This window comes from Mesitornis unicolor, unplaced genomic scaffold (assembly GCF_000695765.1).
Source record: "Mesitornis unicolor isolate BGI_N332 unplaced genomic scaffold, ASM69576v1 scaffold9474, whole genome shotgun sequence".
NCBI classification, from domain to species: Eukaryota; Metazoa; Chordata; class Aves; order Mesitornithiformes; family Mesitornithidae; genus Mesitornis; species Mesitornis unicolor.
In genome coordinates this window covers 13,362-22,470 of record NW_010178106.1, presented here as the reverse complement: position 1 = coordinate 22,470, position 9,109 = coordinate 13,362, and positions in this window count along the sequence as shown.

Sequence of the window (9,109 nt, the reverse complement as noted above, 5' to 3'; positions counted from 1 at the left end):
ACGTGCAAACATCTGGGATCATGGGATGGCAGCATGGTCTTCTAAAAGAGTATTTGGGTTTTATTTATTTTGCAAGCAACTCTCAGATATAAGTCGCTGGGTTTTTCTTCAGGATATCCTCAGGATATGCTGATGATCTGATCTGGTCTTAAAATAAAATACCTTTGTGTAATTGAAGCCAAGTGGTCCAACTAAGAGGTCAAACCCTACCTGAGAGAGCATTAAACAGGCAAACAAAAACACCTGAGGTGATTCTTTACCTTCCAGTAGAAGTTCACAGGTACACGACTGTAAAAAGCAGCACTTTAAGTTAAAACTCTAAATGCTCCAACACAGGAGAAACTCTCTGGGACTAGCACCACTGAAACAGGTCATCAGGTGCCACTGCAGCTACATTCCCAGCAGCACCTGTTGCCTAAAAATTAATGACTGCCTCTCCCCTGCACAGCCCAGGAGGTGACATTGATTTAGTTGCATTTCCAGAAGAGCTGTTCTGCAGGAGCTCCAGGTTTTAGATGGAGGTCAGGGGTTTTATGGTGAGCAGCCTGCCTGCATCAAGTAAGTTCATTCTCTTTGTGGGATTTTAGGATGACTGGGATCTCTGAACTTTAGTTTTAAGTGAACTGCTTCCTACTGAGTGAATAGATGCCTAGATAAATGGTTATAGGCAAGAATTTCACTTCCTCTGTCCTACTGTAAGCAGATGCCAAACCTTTAATCCTCCTCCAAATTCTAACTGGAACTGCTCCCATCACTGGATCCCCAAATTCCCTTCCAGCCTCCTCTACGTCCGTAGTCATCAGCAAAACTTGAAAACAATGCTGTTTTGCCAGAACAACTGTGTCTTGGAGGTTTTTTTTTATAGCTACTTCCAGTTTGAAGAAGCAGAATTTGTCTTCTTCTCAGTGAAAGATGACCATCATCTTCAGTCTCTTGACTGCAGAAACTTGATTTTAAACTACATTCAGTATCAGTCACATCATAGATGGGTTGCATTAGCAATCAAGAAAGGTGGTTGGTAGCCATTTCCTATGGCTCTCGTCTAGTCTGGGATCCCAGAATGCAAAGGCCCATTCGGTCTCTTAATGAAACTGAAGAGCTGTCTGTAATGTGGGCCCCATTGCAGGTTGGTTTAAAATCGGAGGTTTCCATTTCTGAGGAAGTGGCAGCTGAGGGCTGTGAGCTGTGAAATAGGAATTTCATAGAAAAGAAAGCTAGGAGTCAGCAGGCAACGGGTTCTGTTCCAATTCACCATCAGATTGTGCCATGTCACTAATACTGTGTCACAGAACACTGTGGTTTTAAGGTTTGACAGTACAAAAGCCCCCACTGTACCTAATCCCTGCATTTCTGCCATTTCCACGACACTGCAGCATGTGGAGCCGCTCTGTCCACTCGCCACACAACCAGCCTGAGGATAGCCACTGCTGTATCGTACGGTCAACTGGAGTTTTGCCTTAAATAGCTTTACTGAAGGATCCTACAAGCACCCCCTTTTTGGTCACGACGAAAACTATGAGCAGGTCACAGGTGAGAGGGAACAGGAATGCAGAGGCAGCCTGAGAAGTAACACTTTGTATCGGTCCACACACTGACTGCATTTCTTATGTATGAGAACAGCCTTGGTTATCCCTGTCCTAACTCTGCACTGTCTGTGTTCTGGCTCTTGGGTTGCTGCAGGCAGCTTGAACCCACTTGGGAATGTAACTCCCACTACTATTTGTTGTAATTTTGCTCATTTCTATTACAGAATTCCTTCTGCTGTCTTTTTTTAATTTGTTACTGGCTTTACAAGATGAAAGTTTAATAAATTATTGGATTGCACAGGCTGCATTCACTCACAGACATTGTGTGCTCATGTTAAAACATTCACTCAGAGACCCAACACTCGCCTTTTCCTACGTGAAAAGCAGGCACCATCGGCATGAGGAGACAGCAGCCCTTCCTGGGAGAACAAACGGTGCCTTTGTGGCGAGTTAATCTGCTGCTACAGTGGGAAAGGTTTGTTCCCAGCTGCTGCCACTCACTTGGAGGCTGGGTTGCACCTTCGGTCGGTGGGAGATGTCCCCTGTGAGGTCAAGGGATTGGTTCAGAGAGAGTTCCTGTGGTGAAAGCAGAGCAATGACTGACACATCTCCGACGGCCCAGTATGAAAAATCAGCTCCATCCGTTCTCTCCGGCACCTCCAAAGACACCAACAACAGAAAATCACTCCTGGCACAAATAAGCTGAAGGCTGCACTTCTCTTACAGTAGCAATACCCAGGTATGGTGTCCACCCAAAGTGGAAAATATGGCCTAGGCAGCTGAGCTGTCAGTGTCACAGGCAGACCAAAGTCCCCTCGGTGCATGCACAGACGCAGAAGCAAGCAGTGATGTGTAACCCCCACCAGTGTGCTCTCATACATCCCTTGGTCAGATGCTGTGACAGCCTTGGGTCCCTGGCGTTAGGGCTATGCGATTTCACCTCCAACAGATTTTTAGTTTCTCCATCCTTATCACCTTGCATCGTCTTTCCAGGTCTGGAGCTACCTCCACTTCAGCAGTTTCCTGTCTTTCCTTGGTTGTTACGTTCCTTTCTGTGTATTTCCAAAACCCACACCATTTCTGCCCCTTTCTGCCTGAAGTCACGCACAGGGGTGGCTGGTTTGGGTGGAGGGGAGCATCAAAACCAAACACAGGCTGCCTGGCGTACACATTTCTCTTGCATAGCCCCTGTGATAAATCACCTCTCAATCACATCAGGGTCTGGCATGGGCTGTGACAAACTGAAGCTGAATTTTTTCTTGGTGGTGGCAAACGGGCCAGCCCCAGTGTCACGGATTAAAGCAGGAGCTGGCTAGCCAGCGTCCCTTGTTTGCCGCTGCTTAATTTCAAACTCCACTTGCTTCATACAATACATCACTCTCCTGACAACAAACACACGCCGCTGCAGTTCCAGCATGGCTATGACAACGTGCAGCAACACATCTATGGCTGTTCACAGCGAATAACCTCCCACGGCAATGGCCAACCAACAGCCTTCTCCCACTCCCTCCCAGTTCTCTTTTATCACCCTGTCAGTGTGATGTGTAGTCTCTGCTGGCCTCCACCTCAGTATTTCTCAAAGAGTTCATTCAAATTTTTATGTTCTAGTGCTGCTTTTATATGAAAGAGTTTCATGCCAATGGGTGTTAGAGTTATGCTTTGGAACAGGGTACATTTATATACAGCACCTACATGGTAAACATTAAATAGTTTATACACAAAATCACAGCCCCTGGTAAGTTGTATCACAAGCACATGTAGCTAATTCCTAAACCAGTTTGACTGTAAACTTCAACTGTTTAGTTGCACTTTGTTCTAAAACACACAGCCTTTCCCATGTAGGCTGTGTGTATCATTACTCTGTGCATTGACTTCAAAACGACATGGTCCCCTTGAGCATTTAAGCAAGTCCCTCACACATGAGCACCAGCCCCCACAGTAAAATATAAGCTCCTAAATCTGTGGATTGCAAATTTGCTAAGCTCCTGTCCGCATTTTATACCAGAGATTTGTGATGCTGCAGTTGGATGTATGCTTTGGCTCCATGCCACCGTCAACACAGAGAACTGCGGAGAACTCCACTGCGAGTTTAATTCCCTTACCTCTACCCACCTTTTAATGCTGCTCTTCAAACACGGCTGCCGGCTGCAGAACCCTTTAAACCGCAGTGGGGAGGACTCCATCTCCTGGTGCACCTGGACTCTGCACCAGTGGTCGGGGCTGGATGCAGCCCAGAGCAAACGCCGTACATTGGACGCCTGGTTCTCGCCAGACCTGCTGCCACACCCTCCCCTCACTCTCCCCTCACCCTCCCCAGCAAAGCAGTGCCTCGGGCTTTCCCCAAAATGCAGTGATGGCTCGATTACCAATCCAAATAAGTGCTTCCTGTAAAAGGAAACACCTGCAAATCCTGAGTGACTCTCAAGGACGCAGTGACAGCCCGTCAGTATAAACTCAGAGGGTTCTGTAGCAGGTTAAGCGTTGGGCACAGTTTTTTACAAGAGTCCCCAGATGAAGCAAACACATTCACAGGAGCACCTTACCTGTTATGTTTCTTTCTCCCGTTGCAGCATGAGGCTTAAGTGAGGGCAACTCAGCTGTCCCTGGTTGTGCCTTGTCAGGGTGTGCCCACGATCACCACCGTATTTAAACCCCGAGCCTTCCCCACACAGCTCCTTCCGGATGGCTGCAGCTTGGTGAGTTCTCTTCTTTGAGTAAAACGATGCAGAGGAAGGCCCACGCTTCAGCACTCGGCAGCAAAGCTGGTCCTGCAAGGTGAGTGGTGTGGGGTATAAGGGTTTGAGGGGTGGGAGAAGCCCTGGCTGCAGGAGGGGAGGTGTCGAGGGAGTCCCCGGTGGCTGGAAGAGGGAAGCATTCGCCGCTGCCCACCACAGACTCCTCCTTGCAGCACTGCGAGGGCTTGGGCTGGGGTGAGAGAGCAGCTCCTCTCTGGCTGCTGTGGGTTTGTTGCTTGCAGAGGAGGAGAACAGGCGCACCCCCACCGAGGCTGGGGTGCCCTGGTGTTACAGGATATGCTGGGTGCCCATGCCGGCCGTTTGGGCCCTGTGCTGGTGTGGGGGCGCTGCTGGCAGTGCCCATCCCTCACCCCTCAGGCTCCTGGCTGTGCTCAGCTTGGTGCTGCTCTTTAGGAGGTGGTGCTTTCTGGACTCCTTTCCCAGCAGCTTGTGCTAGTGCAAGGCTGCCTCATTTGCCCTTGTGTGCATGGTGGTGCAGTTGTCGTTTGGGGGCTTATTCACCGGTGCTGCGAGGCTGGGACAGGGCACAACAGGTACGAAGCAGAACAGTGGCTGAGGAGATGATACAAGGTGGAGATCTCAGGAACCCAACCTTTTGCAGAATCACAGAACGTTAGGGATTGGAAGGGACCTCAAAAGCTCATCCAGTCTAATCCCCCTGCCGGAGCAGGAACACCCAGATGAGGTTACACAGGAAGGCGTCCAGGCGGGTTTTGAATGTCTCCAGAGAAGGAGACTCCACAACCTCTCTGGGCAGCCTGGTCCAGTGCTCTGCTACCCTCACTGAGAAGAAGTTTCTTCTCAAATTGAAGTGGAACCTCCTGTGTTCCAGCTTGTGTCCGTTACCCCTTGTCTTATCATTGTTTGTCACCGAGAAGAGCCTGGCTCCATCCTCGTGACACTCACCCTTTAAATATTTATAAACATGAATGAGGTCTCCCCTCAGTCTCCTCTTCTGCAAACTAGAGAGACCCAGCTCCCTCAGCCGCTCCTCATAAGGGAGATGCTCCACTCCCTCCATCATCTTTGTAGCCCTACGCTGGACTCTCTCCAGCAGTTCCTGTCCTTCTTGAACTGAGGGGCCCAGAACTGGACACAATATTCCAGATGCGGTCTCACCAGGGCAGAGTAGAGGGGGAGGAGAACCTCTCTGACCTACAACCACCCCCCTCCTGATACTCCCCAGGTGTATCAGGATACACCTCATGATAATCCACCCTCCATATTATTCCCAAGTATGTAAGTCCTACTCTCACTTGACACAAGATGCTCTTTAAATACTCAGATCAAGTTTATTAAAAAAAAAAAGACACTTCAATGAAACAGAAAGCAATTTCATTGCTCATGGGGATGATGTTTCATTAAGTGTATTTCTGGAATAATCTCAACCAACTACTTTGTAAGTTCAATTTGAATATGTGTACAAGGCTTGCTAGTTTTTATAGAGTGTAAGCACTACATTTTAGTGCAGTTATCCGTTCTATATAATCTGTTAAAGGGAAACATTGACACATGACATCTGAAAAGAGACTTTCCATAGGAAGCAGGAGCAGAACTCTTTCTATCAATATGAGCGTCCTGAGATAAAGCGTGCAGAAAGAGATCTGTGTTCTCACTTGTTCTAACAAAAAATATGCACATAAGGGGATTTTGCAGTAATCACTTTGTATCACTGACATTCCAATTTCTTAAAAGCCACTTTGGAGTAAATGATTTTGGTTATGCTGAAAAGGAGCAAAGCTAACAAACAACTGTGTTCTGTTCATAAGTGCAGTCTCTTCTGCATTGGCAAACAGAAATGCAGAAGGACTTGCAGTCTGTGTTACATCACTGTGTAATGACAACAAAACCCTCATCTGGTCTCCTCCTCTACCCTCCCAAATCTGTAAAAAAAATCTGAGTTACTGGCAGACATAATGACAGAGTGCAGAGTTTTCAATGAGAAAATACTGTGCAGGAATAAAAATAAGACAGCGGCATTTTAAAATGGCATTTGTGCTGTGCACCATTTGCAAGTTAATTTGCTATCAACAGAAAATTACCTTTTCTAGTGCTTTGTCAAGTCTCATCTTCAGACCGTTCAGAACCAAATGGGAAAGCTCCACTGGAGCGACAACTGACGTTTCTCTCTCCAGTAGCTCATCTCCTGTTCTCCCTAGGCTTAGTTCTTTAGTATTGTTCATGGTTCTTGCTTTAAAACTGTGCAAAGTCTGTTAGTTTCGTCAATAAGAACTTCATGTACTTCTTGAGAAGAGTGAACTTGACTCACTGTTATGAACCCGGGTGTTCACAGCCCACTGTGCTCCGTACACAGCAACAGCGAGGCATAAAGGGTCCAAATTCTAATTCTGACTTTTAGCAACAGAAGTGGCAATGCTTGGTCTTTGTTTATTTGCAGAAAATATCGCTGTCAGGCCATGCAATTTACTGCCTCCTTTCAAGAATGTTTAGATGCGTAACATATGTCCAGAGCACTGAGCAGATGGTGCATTTGGTTTAAAGAAACAGGGAAATCATGGTAAGAAGTACAACGTATTAGGCCCAAAGGTGCTGTGCCTAAGCACTTGTGGTTGACTCCTGTGTCAGTGCAGTTACTGATGCAGAAACAGTGTTGAAGTACAAATGCTGGCTGGCCTTGGGGCAGCTGTGGGTTCCCCTTTCCCTGACGGAGTTGTCAGAAGCCAGGCAAAACTCAGGAGGAGGAACCAAACCCTGCGCTGCTCCACTGCCATGGGAGGAGCTCGTTCCCACAGGAGAGAGCTCTGCCGTAACACGGGGGAGGCCAACGACACACAGTCACACATCATGTCCCAGCTGTGCAGAAATCTTTGTGTCTTTACCTGAACTGGGACAGTTTTTGTCCAGAGCTACCTCACTGCAGCAGGCAGCCCATGCTCCGAGATGGAGGAGCTTTAGGGTGCCTTCCCAACTCCACTGCCCTGTGACCTGGGAAAGTGCTTCTATTCCCCTGCTCGTCATCTTCAGTTTTCAGATTAATGGTTCTGAACCAGGGGACCTCGTTCGTCGTCTTGTGCAGCAGGGATGTTTCTGCCAGCAAGCACAGCAGGCCACTACTGCAGCTAAAATCAACACTGCCCTCTGATTGGCAGCCCCAGATTTTGGGGGTCTGGAGTTCGGAGCTCAGATGGCACTAAAATGAATATGTCACGTGCTTTGACTGCAAATGTTACATAGCCGAAAGTCACTTAACTTTGCCTGTGTTTTATGAGGAGTTGCGTTGGATGCCTTTATAAACTGCTTTGGAGGTAATTTGGGCCATGAGGCTCTAATGAGCTACACCTTGATTGAAAAACAGGCACAGAGGAAAGTTCCCTTTCTGTGTAAGCCCAGGAGCAGCTTGATAAAAGCCCGCCATAACCCTGTTCCACGATAAAGTATTGTTCCAACTGCGAAAAGAAAGTTAGTGGCGTTCTTTTTAAATGCATCAAAGATTTTTATTACCTCTAAAGTTTTCTTATCAGGGCAACACTTACTTATCTGCTTTAATTGTGATCCCAGCCCCTGTGCTTTTTCACCCAGTGACTGATGAGCTGTACCTTAGCTCTGATAACTGCTTCCATGGAAATAAAACCAGTGTAAGCAGCTTAGTGTTTTATTTAACTTTATTCTTTCAAGAACAATACTGCTGAATCTGTGTATTTCAAATAAAGTGGGTTATTCACCTGCACTAAGACAGTTGTGCTTACTCAAATGAGAATTACCAGTGATTAGACAACTTGGGTCTGATGAAACAAACAGGGGGCCTCAGAAATCATGTACATCATTCATAAGAATAAAAGACACTTTTTAAAATAAGAAGTAAGTATTCCCGTGTGTTGGACATGAGGGTTTTACTACTGATTTCCAATCTCGGATTCACAGCTACAATGCTCAAAGTATAAATGTCTATAAAACTAGGAAATCTCAAGACACGCGAATTTGTAAATCATTTCCCTCCCTTATTACTGCTGTTAGAAAAACACAGTAACCACCACTTTATTTTAAAGTTCATTAAATTAGGAGTCATTAGGCAAAGCACTCGGGCGTAAAAGCTAAACTGGAAGATGACCAGAACCAGGCTTTAAGTTTCAAGCACTTCTCACACCAGAGGAAGGGGCTGAGGGTCGTTTCCATTACACAGTAACTAGCATCATAACTACTTCTTCTACAAGTTATTTCAAGAAGGAAATCATTCCCAATTGTGCCCAAAGTACCAAATAAACAACAAAAGTGCTTACTTCGACCAGCAAACTAACACAGCAACGGGGCCTTCACTGCGCCCCTCCAGGCTGCCGCCTTGACAGGCTCCCGAGCGGCACCTACGAGAAGTTCTCCCTTTCTCAACACAAACGACAAACCCTTGCTTATCAAAATAGTGCAAACAGGAACAAAGAAAGGTGCTGTAAACTGCAGGGGGGAAGGCAGCTGAACACCACGACCTCGCACCGTTGCTCCAGAGACATCAGTAGTACTTTTCTCAGCACGTCAGACCAAACGTGTTCCTGTCAACCACGTGTAACCCCCATTACATGGGGAACAGATTTGGTCTTTGATATATCCTCCTTCATAGAAAAATAAATGTGCCTGTTCTTTGTATTGTGCATTAAAAAAGTGTAAAGACTTCTTCAAAACTCTACTTGATCAAACCATCGGAGTCATTAATATATACAAACCTGTCTTCCCTTTTTCCCTTTGTAGCTTTCTTTGGAGTGCATAGAAAAGGCCACAGTGACACATCACATACAAAAGTCAAGTTTAAGTTTCATGTAAAATACTCAAATATTTTTAGCATTTATATACACAAGTTTATTTACCAGACATTCTTTC